Source organism: Podarcis gaigeae (genome assembly GCF_964106915.1).
Source record: "Podarcis gaigeae genome assembly, chromosome: 5".
Lineage (NCBI taxonomy): Eukaryota > Metazoa > Chordata > Lepidosauria > Squamata > Lacertidae > Podarcis > Podarcis gaigeae.
Window position 1 is genome coordinate 61,722,470 of NC_139681.1, and position 15,556 is coordinate 61,738,025.

The window sequence follows — 15,556 nt, forward strand, 5'->3', positions numbered from 1 at the left end:
CTCGCAGCTCTCTGCCCCTACCTGGCTCACTCACTCTCTCTCACTGCAGTGCTGGCTGTGCGAATCCAATCCGAGCCGCCGGGTCGCCGCCCACTGTGGAGGGGGTGGGTGCCAGGCGTGCGGTGCGGAGAGAGAGCGAGAGACTACCTGGGGGAGGGACAGAGCAGTGGCCGCCCAGCGCAGCGCTGAGCGTGGGAGAGAACCACACCAGACCAGACCAGGCAGCAGCAAGAAGAAGCTGGCAGCGGCGGCAGGTTAGGGGGCGCAAATTACTTGCCTTGCCCTAGGTGCTGACAACCCACACTACGCCACTGTCACCACCTATGCACATATCATGCTGGGCTTCAGAGAAGGCAGAAGCAGCAAGTCTCTCATCATATTTCTTCTTGTTTCAAAGCTCAGCAGCATGCCATAAGAAAATCTTCTCATGATTCAGAAGATGGAAGGCGGAATGAATGATGTTATTATATTGAAGAAGGGCCCTTGGCCTTAGCAAATGGATTTGTGGAGGCTTCAATATTACAAATAATATTCCTAAATAATTATATTTAGACATTATACATGGCTAACAAAAAGCCACTCATGAGGTTGCTCGCAACAAGAAATGCCTCCAGGCAACCATAAAGCGAAAGCTATGAGACTGAAATAGAGTTCTTATTTCCTTCAAGCCATTTACATACTACAAATGACTAACATAAGAATAAGTGGGTGGGCAGTAACTTACAAGACAGACAGAATCAGTGTGATTATTTTTGCTTAAAGATAAAAGCTATGTTGTAAAAAAAGCAACTAAGGATCTTCAGAGAGCTTTGGTTTTTGTAGGAAGCAACAATGCTCTATTAAATGCTACAATTTAATACACAGTATACTTTCCTGTTTTAAGTACAAAGATTATTACAGTGGTACCTTGGGTTAAGTACTTAATTTGTTCCGGAGGTCCGTACTTAACCTGAAACTGTTCTTAACCTGAAGCACCACTTTAGCTAATGGGGCCTCCTGCTGCTGCCGCGCCGCCAGAGCACGATTTCTGTTCTCATCCTGAAGCAAAGTTCTTAACCTGAAGCACTATTTTTGGGTTAACAGAGTCTGTAACCTGAAGCGTATGTAACCTGAAGCGTATGTAACCCGAGGTACCACTGTAATCTGTTTTGCTCTCCTGACCCCTGCATATCCTGCCTAGTAAAAACCTCTGTTTCTCCATAATCCATGTGTCAGAGAAGGCTGCACATGATCTGGAGCATTGTCTGGGCGCAATGATGGACTGGATGAGGGCCAATAATCTGAATTTGAACCATGGGAAGACAAAGGCACTTTGGGTTGTTAGCTCCATGTCTAAGACTGGCCATGTGCCTGTTCTGGAGGGGGGTTGCGTTCCTCTGAAAGAACAGGCTCGGAGTTTGGGAGTGTGCTGCTAGATCCATATTTGCCACTGGAAGCTCAGGGAGCCTGGGTGCCTAGGAGTGCCTTTTACCAGCTACAGTTGTGCATATAGTGTTGTGTACCAAATGTTATGGATCTCCCTTCCAGCTGAGGTCAGACAGACCTGCTTCCTTCTGAACCTCCAGTGCCTATTGAAGGCTATTTTATTCCAGCAGGCATTTAAACTGAAATTTGATTTTATAGTTTTAACTAGTGTATCCTTGTAAAGTAGTTTAAAAACAATTGTAGTTAATTGGTATAAAATTTAAAAAAAATTTAGAATGCTTCCACATTTTGAACTTTAATTATAGAATCATAGAATTGTAAAGCTGGAAGGGATCCCGAGGGTCATCTAGTCCAACCCCCTGCAATGCAATGACTTAAACCTTGCCCAATGTGAAGAAACACATATTGGGGTAGGGTCCAGAGGAGTGTGACTGGAAGACTGCTGATGCAGTGGGGCATTCACAGAAATCCTCTCCTATAGCAGCCCCTTGAATCTCTTGAGGAATTGCTTCCAGTGGTTGAGAGATGCTGTAGAAAGCATGAAATGTGACAAAGGGGCTGCAGCAGGAGGGGGAAATCAGAAGAAATGTGGGGGCAGAAGTATGTTTTTATTTCTGCTAGGGACTCTCCGAACAGTAAATCTTTTCCTCACACAGCATGTCCACCCAATCGCAGCAACTTCAAACGATTACTGTACTTATACATATGGAAACAGTCACTACAAATCACTTGACATCTCATACTTTTCCCTTCACTTCCCCAGTCATTTTTCTTTGGTCGCATCCTTTTCAATTCATGCCTCCACCTATTTCTTTTACTCCCTGCTTTTCAGGCAACTAACCATTCTGTCCTAGTTTCTTTAACAACCCTAACTCTTGGGCATTACCCTGCCTGCCCAATAATCCTATCACAGCCACTTTTCTGGGAAGAGCATGCAGCCTATTTGTCCTTAGGCTTGGTGTCAGCTTTCCCCAGAGTTATTGCCCTATTATTAGGCCTTTCCTAAAACATCCTGTTTACTCTCTCCTCTTTTCCTCAAGTCTGTCTCTTCTACCTGTCCCTCCCTAATGTTCCCATTTCTCAGCCACTCTACTCATTTCTTTAGACACTCTACCTTGCAAAAACTTAAGAGACCATAAGCTGATCTCCTAGGATCTCTTCTCATCCAACTTCACCTGGACCTGTCTTATAATTCTTTTTGCCATTCAGACTTGTGTGAGGCTTTAATCAAAGTCAAATGGAAAACTCTTTCACAGAAGCTTGACTGCAAACATTCTATCACTGACAGTTCCGAAGGTCCGTTCTCAACCTGAAACCGTTCTTAACCTGAGGCGCACTTTCGATAATGGGCCTCCCGCTGCCACGCAACTTCCTCTGGCATCCCGGGGCAAGGTTCACTACCAGGAGCAACTACTTCTGGGTTAGCGGAGATCGTTACCCGAAGTGTTCATAAGGAGGACGGTACATAACCAGAGGTTCCACTGTATTCCCTGAGTAGAAGTGGCAACATCCATGAATATTTTATGATCTCATTATCTTCTTGAATCAATGACTGTCAGGAGTTTTACACCCTGAAACACATTTACAATATAGAAAGATGTTCCACTTCAGACAAAACATGCAATATTCAAAAGAAGAAAAAATAAGGGAAGTTAAAGAACAGTAGAGAATATATAAAATTATAAAAAAAATGTCCAGTAGCACCTTAGAGACCAACTAAGTTTGTTCTTGGTATAAGCTTTCGTGTGCATGCACACTTCTTCAGATACACTGAAACAGAAGTCACCAGACCCTATATAAGGTGTATCTGAAGAAGTGTGCATGCACACGAAAGCTTATACCAAGAACAAACTTAGTTGGTCTCTAAGGTGCTACGGGACAATTTTTTTATTTTTATATATATTTCGACTGCATCAGACCAACACAGCTACCTACCTGAGTAGAGAATATGTTTGCTCAGAAATGGAAGCTACTCTTCCACCAAACACAAAAGGCCACAACCATTCACATAAGGTCCCTCTGAAGACAAGTTGAAAGAGCCATCTTCAACTAGCTCTATCAAAAAGATATACTCCAATTTTATTACAAATCAACTACCTCAAATTGTAACTAAAGGTAAAGGTAAAGGTACCCCTGCCCATACGGGCCAGTCGTGTCCGACTCTAGGGTTGTGCGCCCATCTCACTTAAGAGGCCGGCGGCCAGCGCTGTCCGAAGACACTTCCGGGTCACGTGGCCAGCGTGACAAAGCTGCATCTGGCGAGCCAGCGCAGCACACGGAAACACCGTTTACCTTCCCGCTAGTAAGCGGTCCCTATTTATCTACTTGCACCCGGGGGTGCTTTCGAACTGCTAGGTTGGGAGGCGCTGGGACTGAACGACTGGAGCGCACCCCGCCACGGGGATTCAAACCGCCGACCATGCAATCGGCAAGTCCTAGGCGCTGAGGTTTTACCCACAGCGCCACCTGTGTCCCTAAAATTGTAACTACCTTTCCAATAATTTGTTCTTGTTTTTTATTTAAATAGAAGAACAACATATAACTACAGAAACTTGTCCAGTGGTACCTTCTTATTAAATTTCATATGCAGTACACAAGCAATAGGTTTATTTATGTATTATCAATTCAAGGAGCCTCTCCACAGAGATTCTTGTGCTGAGGGTGGAAGAGCATCTTCCATCTCATAATGGAAAAGAAACCAAATCTCACCAAAAGTGTTGAAGTGCCTTTTACCCTTCTGTGGTAAGACCGTGATCATCAGACTGAGAAATCAGTGGCTGGTTGCTGCATAGACCAAAGGCAAAAGCTACCTGAAGGCTGCTAGCTCAGTAAGAAGGCAGGGCACCATAGCTTAGCACCATGGCTGGTGAGGCAGATGCCACCACAGGACGCCTCCTGGATCTCAAGAGGTGCAGAGGAGGAGGGAGGAATTTGAGCTGGAAAGCAAAGACTCAAACAAGGCTGGATCTATCATAGTGGGGAATGCAGCAGCTGCAGCCTTTTCATCCCCCCTACCTTTGGAAGTCAGTTGCTACTTCGATCCCTCTTTTTCAGGAGAAATATCCAGGCAGTGAGAAAGTACTGCAGGATCAAGCAAGAAAGGCTCTATTACAGTAGTGGCCCAGGCCCTAGCCTGATCTCACCCTGGGGTGTCTCAACCAGGCAGGCAGGCAGGCAAAGCACAGTGCTGACTTGTGCTTGGTCAGGCTCATTTTGCGGCAGAGGATGTGCCACTGCTGAAGCCTTCACCAGTTCTTCCTCATCTTGTGCAGGGCCAGTTCACAGGCCCTCTGGGATAACTCCACTAGGAACCACTGCTATAGAAAAAAATATATTCAAATCAAATCAAAATTAAAAATGCACCATGGAACAGAAAAAGAGGCAAGAGGCTGCTGTATAATACTGGCTTTGCAAACATTCACACTAAGAAGAAAAATACATCAAAAACAGGAAGCATCCAAGGATGGTGTTTAAAGAGAAACCAAACTTACAGAAGCAAAAAGAAAAAGAAAAAAGGAATTGGTTCCTCATTTATACTCTGTGCCCAACGCATTTGGCCAAAAAAGCTTTGGCCAAGGGCTTTTTTGTTGTTGTTTTTGACCGAAACAATCTAAGTTTCTGTTGCACATAAACATTCACACCAAGCAACTAAAATGACTTCTGTATCAAGAAGGATTAATTGAAACACAGCGATTTAAATCATGATTTTTAAAGGCCAATTTAAATTAAATTTCCCATCAACATTTCTTCATATATTGCCTAAACATTGGTATAAACATGATAACTAAAACATGTACATTTACAACTAAATAGGGTATTATTTACAATATTTCTTCGTTCTTAAAACCAAGCTTTGCATCTTTTTGTCATGCTGCTTCTGTTTGCACATAACAGTAAGCCGTGGTCTAAAAAAACCCATAGCTTACCACAGACATGAGGAAACTCCAGCCTGTGGGCCAAATTAGGCCTACCACAGATCTTAATTTGACCCACTGGGCCATTTCTCCCCAACTATGCCCACCTGCCCCATAAGAATGATCATAGCAAACATACTATTATCCTTGAAATTATGAAAAGTACGTATAATTGACCAGTCAAATACTGTCAACTGATCACATACCATTTGATGCTGGACAAATACTGTCAAAATTCCTTGCAAACATGAATGTCACCATGTAAGTAGCAGCACTTTTTTGTTTCACTTCATTATGGTGTTGTTTGTTACTTACTTCCTGCCTAGAAACATAGCAAAGTTTCTCTCACAAGTCACCTGCGAAAACTATAGGCATCTTTAAACAAAATCAGGTCAGAAAGCAGACAGCAGCTGCAAAGGTGACCACTGCCTTGGATCATCTAGGACTCTATCTTGCATGCTTCAAGAACAATCTGCATATGATCTGTCCATTCTGTACAGGTTCTAGGGAGCCACTGGACTCCATTTTTTGGTAAATGTTTTATTTTTCCATGATAACTTAACAAATTTGTTTTTGCAATTATTGTAAGCTATCTATGACTAAATTTAATTTTTAACAACATTATCTGGCAATATTTGACCAAATCTTCTTTGCCTTCTTAAATACCCAGTCCTAAAGAGTTACAGGGGCAGAGGGGAGACACACACCTTGATTTTATAATACTAAAATTAAACTAATAAGCCAGAAAAGCACATTACATCATATTCTGCATATTTCCACCCTCATCGTTCAGCCCAGACACTGAGATCCAGCACCGAAGGCCTTCTGGTGGTTCCCTCACTGTGAGAAGTGAGGTTACAGGGAACCAGGCAGAGGGCCTTCTCGGTAGTGGCGCCTGCCCTGTGGAATGCCCTCCCATCAGATATCAAGGTAATAAGCAACTATCCTACTTTTAGAAGGCAGCCCTGTTTAGGGAAGTTTTTAATGTTTAATGCTGTATTGTGTTTTTAATATTCGATTGGGAGTTGCCCAGAGTGGCTGGGTAGGGTATAAATAAATTATTATTATTATTATTATTATTATTATTATTATTATTATTAACACTACTACTACAATATTTCTGAGAAGCACAAGAATAGCCTTTAAGCCCCTAAAAAGCAGCCACAAAACATATACACAAATTTATCTAGAACATTATGTGCTAACCTAAGGAAAATAATTTATTTAGGGCAAGGAGTGATACAAGCAAAAAAAACAAACCATGGCTTCATGTTCACTAGAGATCACGGGTCATTAGGGAGAAGTAAACCACAATTTTGGGCTCGGACAGAAGAACAAGTCAAGACTCCCCATAACTGTTAAATGACTTCAAAGAATTGTAATAATCCACACAAACACAAAACAGTGGTCCTTATGCATGAAAGTATCTCAAAGTTTCCAAACCAATAGTAAGCTTCTGTTCTAGCTTTCATGTTAAAAAAACAAAGTAGAACTACATAACAGAACGACATAAGCACGTGGGAGAATAGCAACCACAGTATTTCCTGGATGAGACATCCTTTATCAACCCATTTTCATCTGCCTTTACACAAAACTTCCCACTCCATAGTAGGGCAATACCTTTATTAAGAGCAACCAAAATGTCACAAAATAGTGAGTAAGCTTTCAATTCTGCAGAACTCTTCATCAGGCTATATGTTACTGAGATTGGCAGGGCCTGGGGGAGAGAGATTGAGGGAAAGTGAAAGCATGGTGGAAATCATTTGTTTGGAGGGTCACAGGGGAAATTTAAACCTGCTAATCCTCTCAAGACATTTACATTGTAGACCGCTACATTTTATCACCTTAGTTGCAATAACTTTCAGCCATCAAAGGGGAAGATCTCAAATATTTACGCTCTTACAGTGGTACCTCTGGTTACGTACCTAATTCATTCCGGAGGTCCATTCTTAACCTGAAACTGTTCTTAACTTGAAGCACCACTTTAGCTAATGGGGCCTCCCGCTGCTGCTGCCGCCACGCAATTTCTGTTCTCATCCTGAAGCAAAGTTCTTAACCCGAGGTATTATTTCTGGGTTAGCGGAGTCTGTAACCTGAAGCGTATGTAATCCAAGGTACAACTGTATTTGGGCAAATGGAGTTCCAGAATAGCCTTAGGCAATGCCTGCTCAGTGTACTGGATGCCAGAATGCAGTGTTACACAAAGGTTCAGTATTTAACTATGTTATTTAACATTTATACAAAATCACTAAATAAGATTAGTGCGAGTTTTAGAATGCACTATCATCACTACACTGGAAACATATAGAGCAGTGTGTTAACTAAGAATCCTATCTCTCTATCCAATTAAATGATTCGACGCCATGATCAAGAAGATGAGATTTAGAAGAATTAAGCTAAATCGGGCAGTGGTGGACAAGCATGATGAGCTTTTAGAGCAGTGTTTCCCAACCGGTGTTCCGCGGCACACTAGTGTGCCGCGAGACGTTGCCTCGTGTGCCGCTTGGGAAACACTGCTCTAAGCGAGAGGGGACTCTGCTCAGGCTGCATCCGCCGTGCGCGAGGGAGGCGCTTCCTCTCGTGAGGGAGGCGAGAAGAAGGGAGGCGGGGCCGAGCAGGCGGATTGGCCCAGCGGCGGCCGTGACGTCACCCTGCGCGCGGCGGCAGATTCGAAACTCCTCAGGCGCAGGCGCGGCTGGAGCAGGAAGGCCGCTCTGCTTGAGAGGAAAGAGAGGGAGCCGCCGGCTGCGGGATGAAGAACACCGTTCCGGGGAGCACCGTGAAGAAGCTGCTGAGCAAGCACAAGCCGCACTTGCCTCAGGGTCTTACTGCCCACCCGCCTCTGTTTCCTTGCTGTGCTTGCTCAAACGGAACAAAGAGCAGGGAAAGCCCCTCCCCTCCAGGCAAGCAGGCAGGAGGGGGAGAGAGAGAGAGAGCGTGCGAGCTGGCTGGCTTGGGTGAGTAGGTGAGGGAAAACTTTTGCCTTCCTTTCCTCCCTCCCCGTTATACCCCTCTCCTGCATTCTTAGCCAGCTGCTTCTCTGCACACCCCTCTCGTGCTCCTTGTCCGTTCTGTGTTTTTCCTTCCCTCCCCACTTAAAATGTGGTTTAAAAGCATGGATCCACATGGATCCTCAGGATCTTTGCATTGGGTCACCCCAAATTCACCAACAGATCACATAGCATGTCCATGGCTACAGCCTGCCCTCCAAAAATCACGCACCCACTGTTGCCTGGGGCTGCAGTGGTGCAAAAATGTGGTTACAAAACATGGATCCACATGGATCCTCAGGATCTTTGCATTGGGTCACCCCAAATTCACCATCAGATCACATAGCATGTCCATGGCTACAGCCTGCCCCCCCAAAATCACACACCCACTGTTGCCTGGGGCTGCAATGGTGCAAAAACGTGGTTACAAAACATGGATCCACAGGGATTCTCAGGATTTTTGCATTGGGTCACCCCAAATTCACCATCAGATCACATGTCTGTGGCCACAGCATGAAGCACAAAAATGATACATCATTAATATTCACTGCCCACGGCGGCAGCCAATCGGCTGCCGCAAAGGGCGGGCCCTCACAGGTTCACTGAATAAAGTATTTTATAATTTTTCATATTTCTGTTTACTTACTATTTCATAATAAAGTAATTATAAAATACTTTATTTGTGTTTATTTGATTCCTATTAAAGAGAGTTACTTTATATATAGTCAATATAGGCACAGAGTTAATTTTTTAAACATTTTCTAATGGTGGTGTGCCTCGAGATTTTTTTCATGAAACAAGTGTGCCTTTGCCCAAAAAAGGTTGGGAAACACTGTTTTAGAGAAGTTCACAACGGGGAACATGGGGTCTCAATCAATCAGGTAAACAGTCTAAAAGGAACTTGTGGAAAACACATTGGCAGCTGTGATCAGTGAGGCCCAGTGTTAGTTACATACGAACTAAAGATTCAGTCTTTGATAGCAGTTAAGCATGCTTTTGTAGCCCCAAGTCTTGAATGCTAATCTTATTATTTATTTCATAAAATTTATACTCTGCTTGATTTTTTAAAACCTCAAAGTGGCTTACAAAAAGTTAAAACAATAAAACTGAGGAAAAAATCTCAACTATACTTCAAAACATACCAACCTACTAAACCGAATTAAAATTACCTCAACTTTCTAAACATCTGGATAGCCATGTCTAAACAAGAATGCTTTTAGAAGGCACTGAAAAAACTACTGTGAAGACAACTGCTTGTTCTCAATAGGCAGGGAGTTCCAAAGTGCAGGTGCTGCCACACTAAACGATTGAGTTCTTACAAATATGGAACGGGTATTATGTGGCACCTGTAGTAGTGCCAATATGTGATCTATAATAAGTCATCCAGGTTGGACTTCTCTTAAACTTTTCAGAAGCTACTAATACCACAGCCCAGTGCCTGATGGGTGTGGGGAGAAAGAACCAGTTTTGCAGCAACTAAAGTTTGCCAGCATGTTTCTGGGCCCAATTAAGCAGGTGTCATTGGTTTGCAAAACTCTTACAGAATGGGTCTATAAACCTTGAGCACATCTCTTTTTACACATATCCCAGGGTTCACAGAAAGGATCCTATAATTGCAAGAAGAAATAAGTTAACAGCACAATAGAAAAGTGCTTGTCTGTGTTCATCCCAAGGCCCTGGAATTCCCTATGGATAAAGTACATACAAATACCCATCCATGCGTTTTTTCCCAGAAATATCTCATGTTTTGTCAGACATTAAGAGGCAGAAGTTTAACTGCTGCTGATCTTAATTATCGATGGCAATGCTAAACTGTCTGTGAATATTATTATTACTATGACTATTGTTGTTGTAGGTTATATTTGTTGGGTCATTTAAAAAGAATTTTTATGCTTTTAACACTATACACTATGCTGATCACTGAAAAATGGAAAATCAATTTAGCAAGAAGGGTCATTCCATACCAAGTGATCCAACTTCTTTACCTCATGACACCCAATTTTCTTAATATTTTGTACAATTGTTGAATGATCAAAACTAAGTTTAAATTTCAAACTTTCATTTTTTTAATCTCATCCTGTTTGTGAGTTATGAAGGTTTGAAATTTCAAAAAATTGACAATTTTGGCCTTGCCAGACTATACAAAAACCTTAAAAGCTCAGCCCATAATTGAGATATGTCAAAACTACTAACACCAATCTCTTCAGAACATCATGGGCTTTAATATGATATGTCACATGATGGGTTTACTTTATATTATAAATTTAAGTTACAAAATTAAAAATTCAAAAAAAAATGTATTATTTAACATTTCTAAAACCTACCTGCAAATTTTCATCTTGAAATCTCAATGGGATCATATTCTAAAAAAATATTTTGTACATATATGTCTGCCTTATTCAGTTCTATTTAGGATAAATGGGTCTTCTTGAGAGTAAAATATAACAGAATAAACTAGACTTCAAACTGTAATATCAGTTACTTAGGGCATTTTTAAAGGAAGTTATTCAATTAAAAGTATCTGAAAAGCTAGTAAGGCTTTTCTTTTAAAAATGTGTTCCAACGCACATCACTTGATCACTCTTAGTTTTGATCGTTCAACAAGTGTACAAAATATTAAGAAAATTGGATGACATGAGGTAAAAAAATTGGATCACTTGATATGGAATGACCCAGAAGTTCACTAAGTGAAATAAAACTACAGCAGCAGCCTCCCAGATGTGAAGTCAATAACACTTACCAGGAGAGTTGGTGTGGTCAGGGCTGCATGGGCACACACAGTGGGGAATGCCACATTGGTTCCACCAGTGCACCCACACAGCCCCAATCTCACCATCCCATCCCATCTCCCTTGCAGGCTATTGCTATAGCTCCACCTTGCTGGGCAAGCCACTCCTGAAATTCAGTAAAGAAGTAAATGTTAATTCTCTGTCCATATTATCTCAAAGTAACCTGACAAGACAAAATCCATGAAATATAATCTTCCACATGCAGTTCCTAAACACTGAAGAACTGGACATTTAAACAAACTGCCCAGCGAGCCAACCAGTCAAGTAACAGTTTCTCTGGCAAGGATAACTTCAAAATGTGGTTATTGATCTAGGCTTTTTAAAGATAAACTATAGTTAAACAAGTGCTTTTTTTTCTTAGAAAAAAGGGTGCTGGTACTCACCATGATCCCCCCTTTTCTCTCTCTCACACACACTCTCCTGTCACCCCACAATTAATTAAAGCTCCACTTTGTGCACACCCTTCTTCAACCTCCCCCCCCCACCTTGCCCAGTCCACTCTTCACACCCACCCTCCCATTTCTCCTTCTCCTCCCAGCCACCAGCCGCACCATCCACACTCACCCCTACAGCTTGCCCCACATCTAGGGGTAGAGTGTGCAAGGGGGAATGGTGCAACCTGTTGACTGAGAGCAGAAATACAATCCCAAACAAGGGCCTCCTTTCCTTGCCGCCACCTCAGCCTCCTGCTTTTCACAACCCCCTTTTAGTCATGGTTGCTTGCTTGGTCTCACCACCCTCCATTTACCTTACTGCAAGGTTGGGGGGGGGGAAAGGTGCCGGTACTGTGTACTGTTGGGTTCTCCTAGAAAAAAAGCACTGGTTAAAACTAATCATAGCTCCTGACTTGAACAGAATGGCAAATTGCATCTAGTATAAAACAAAACCAAATGCTTCTAACCTGCTCCTTGCTGCCTTACTGCTTCTTAGTACATAGTTTGGATACAAGTAGTTTCTGCTGTGTCCTGTTCTCACTAGCTTTAGGTTCAGAGGAAAAGGTTGCTAGCAGACCTCTCCTTTTGTATGTTCTTATATATGTGATTGTTGTTTTCCAGAAGAGCTCTCCTTGTAAGAATAGCCTTCTGGTATTTGAATCTGCTTGCTCAGAGGTGGGAACCTGTGGTCCTCCAGATGGTGATCGAATAGAATTATCATCATCATTGATCACTGGCTATGCTGTCTGAGGCTGACAGCCAATGTAGTCCAAAAACAGATGAAGGGCCATAGGTTCCGCATCTCTTCAGGTATCTCACAATACAGTCATACCTTGGAAGTAGAACAGAATCTGTTCTGGAAGTCTGTTCGACTTCCAAAACTTTTGGAAACTAAAGCACAGCTTCTGATTGGCTGCAGGAAGCTCCAAAAATAGTTTGGAAACCGGAACAGTCACTTCTGGGTTTGCGGCGTTTGGGAGCCAAAACATTCGAGAACTAAGCTATTCGAAAACCAAGGTACAACTGTATCGCCATGCTTGCCTCACTTTTGCTTCCCATACAGACATGTTGATGCTCATCCTTTGCATCTGGCCACAAACTTGTTTGTCTACCTGATTGGCGTTCTTGGTCCTAATTTTATTGTGCCTCTTGACCATTCTCCCTACAGCCAGTCCTGCAAAGTCTCTGTGCAACAGCTCCTGTAAGCTCATCAGCAAACACAATTATATTAATCATACTGCTATAAATAATGCAAAGGCCATTTATTAGACTAGTATTTTCTTCAGATCAGGTTATAACCACAAAGTGGCTCACTATCCTGAATAAGCTTCAGAAAACAAATCTGTCTTGCCTGTGTCTCCTTTAGTACTCTTTGCTTGGTTTATAATATCCAGTGATGGCCAGCTCCATCTTTAATGGCAATCACCTTGAATGTCCAACAGTTGAACATGGAGTAAGAAAATCTGTAAGAGCACTGTTTTTGTGGAACTTTGAAACATATTATCAGCTAAATAAAAAACCCAAGATTAACAGTGATACAGTGATTCCAGTTTTTTAAAAAAATTCAAACTGATGGGAAGTGTAGTGGAAATGGATCTCTTCTGAGATTTCTTAAGAGTCACTTAAAAAAACAACTTCAGTGACAATTACAAAAAGTAATTTTGCAAACTAGTATCCCTGGAAATAAGGTTGCAAAGATAAGACTTATCCTAGTAACCCATTTGCTAAGGACTAGTAGTAAAATATTTCTGGTCATTAAGAAATTATTCTGTTATACCATGTATTATTTTCCAACTGTAAGTAAACTAGCAATTATATGAATTGAAGTTATGTATCATTTGTTCATAACTATCTTCCAGGTTGCTTGTGGGCTTCTTACAGGCATCTGGTTGGCCACTGTGAGAAAAGAATGATGAATCAGACAGGCCTTTAGTCTGAAGCACTAGAGCTCATATTTTTATGCACAAATCTCAATACTACTTCACAGAGAGAATGAATGGTAAGAGAATATTCAAATTAACAGATTGCTATCATGCTGTCCAGAATAGTTTGTTACTTGAGAAATGACCGATATATGTTTAACCAGAGTTTCTACATCTTCTACACCCCCCTGTATTTAGTGGAAGTACGCGTCATTTCTAGTGGCCAGTATATACCTTCACTGTCTGAAATCTCAGAAGTCACCAGATATTATCAGCTTCACTTTAAACACCACTATCACCCCACAGCTTTCCCCCAAAGTACACACAACCCTCCATTTGTAAAGCCCTCGTCATGAGTGCCGGTATAATGTTCAACTAACCGGCTCATTAGGCAACAGCTGCTGGAGCCTTCCTTCCCCCTTGGCGTTGACAAGTCATGGCCATGGAGTAGGAAAGGAAAGGTCTCTTTCTACAGAACGAGTTGAAGAGGAAATGGTCGCAGGGGGAAGCACACAGGGACTGGGAATAACTGCACGTTCCTGTGTAGCTGCCAGCCAAGGAGTAAGTCAGTATCACCCGCCCACCCGGACCCAGCAGTTCCTGCCAATATGCCGCATGGAGAAGGAAAGGCCCACAGCTGTCTTGTGTCAGGTCTGAGCCAAGGCAGCTCCTGACCCCTCAGAACTTCCTGCCACCCGCCCAGGCACGGCAAACCACCCAGCAGCCCACGCCACAGCTAAGGAAGCCCGACGCCACGCTCAAGCCCGTTTTCCCTCGGCTGCCATGGGCTTCTCCGGACACGAGACATACGGGAGACCGGTGCTCGGCGAGAGGCCTAGGCGTGTTCGCGCGGAAGGGCCGCGACAGAGGGGCAGCCGCTTGGACCTGAGGGGAAAGCGGGAACTCAGCGAGGGGGTCGCGCCCGAAAGGGAGGGCGCAGGACGGCCAGGGGGTCGGTTTACCTGAGGTCGCGGACGGAGAGCCTCTCGGATCCAAAGCCAATCCTCAGCACCGACAACACAAGATGGCTGCCGCGCCGCCACGCAAGGTCATGTGACCTCGCTGCCGTGACTCCGCCCCTTTCCTTCCCCGCAGGCCGCGGACCGAGGGACCGGGAGAAGTCGCGCTCTCGAACGCGGGCGCCAACGGCGGCTCCGCGAGCGGAAGTCGCGCTCCCTCGACTCGGTCTTCTCGGAACGGCGGAGGCGCCTGAGAAAAGGGCCCGTGGTCTCACTCTGTGGTACCTACACAGGGATAGCTAGTGTCTGTGCGTGTGCCTGTTTTCTCTCACACACGGAAACGGAGTTGCTCCCTCACGCAGAGTCACTAAAACACTAATTAGAAGAACCTCGACTGTCCACAGTCGACTCTGAGGGAAGGAACCGAGCCTTGTTCTTGACAGTCCAGAAGGATCATTGGCGGGCAACGAGGAAGACACTTTCATCTGTTGTCACAGGGGTACCACCAGCGCCGTGTTTTACTTCACGACCAAACACGGGACGATGTGCGTGTGTTTGTGTCAGTGCCCAGAATGAGATGCCAACCTGCTATTTTCTTTAAAATTCCTGTGCCACTAGAGGGCATACAATGACAGGAGGAGGAGGCAGAAAAGGGGCCAGAAGCCCTCCTGCTAAATACTGTAGTCAAAGCACACTCCAGTTCAAGAAGCAGAGCGGAGCTTCCTTTCTAGGGCAAATACAGTCATTTTTGTTTATCTAAATTTATATCTTGCCCTTCTCTCAAAGGAGCACAGGGCAGCAAAGACAAAAGTGATAAAATAATACTTTTAAAAATGAAATGAGAACCATTTAAAACACCTAAACACATTTAAGAGTACCTAAATAAATGCAAAGCAACCACATTATCTGACAGCTAATAAATTTAAGGTTGCCAAGAATAGTGTCTTTCAGCCACCCAATGCCTTAAATGCTTTAAAACCCCTCCTGAAAGTTAATAATGAGGGAGAGGCACACCCACGACCAGGGAGGCCGTTCCATCAGCTGGAAGCCACTCCTGAGAAAGCCCTACCAGAGGTCAATGCTTGCGGGTGGGGTAAAGTTTCATCAGGTAAACGCAGGTGGA

General features: G+C 43.5%; 1 protein-coding gene across 2 annotated transcripts in view; it reads right to left on the reverse strand.

Annotated features, from left to right (window-relative positions):
• Window positions 1-15,328, reverse strand: part of GIGYF2 (GRB10 interacting GYF protein 2) — a 76,617-nt gene extending 61,289 nt beyond the window's left edge. Inside the window, exon 1 of one of the 2 annotated variants that reach the window (XM_083741778.1) lies at window positions 14,437-15,328. The gene's annotated coding sequence lies outside the window, so the exon portion shown is untranslated. The remainder of the gene's footprint in view (window positions 1-14,436) is intronic. The other variant, XM_083741777.1, reaches the window with a different exon arrangement.
• Window positions 15,329-15,556: the final 228 nt, after the last annotated feature.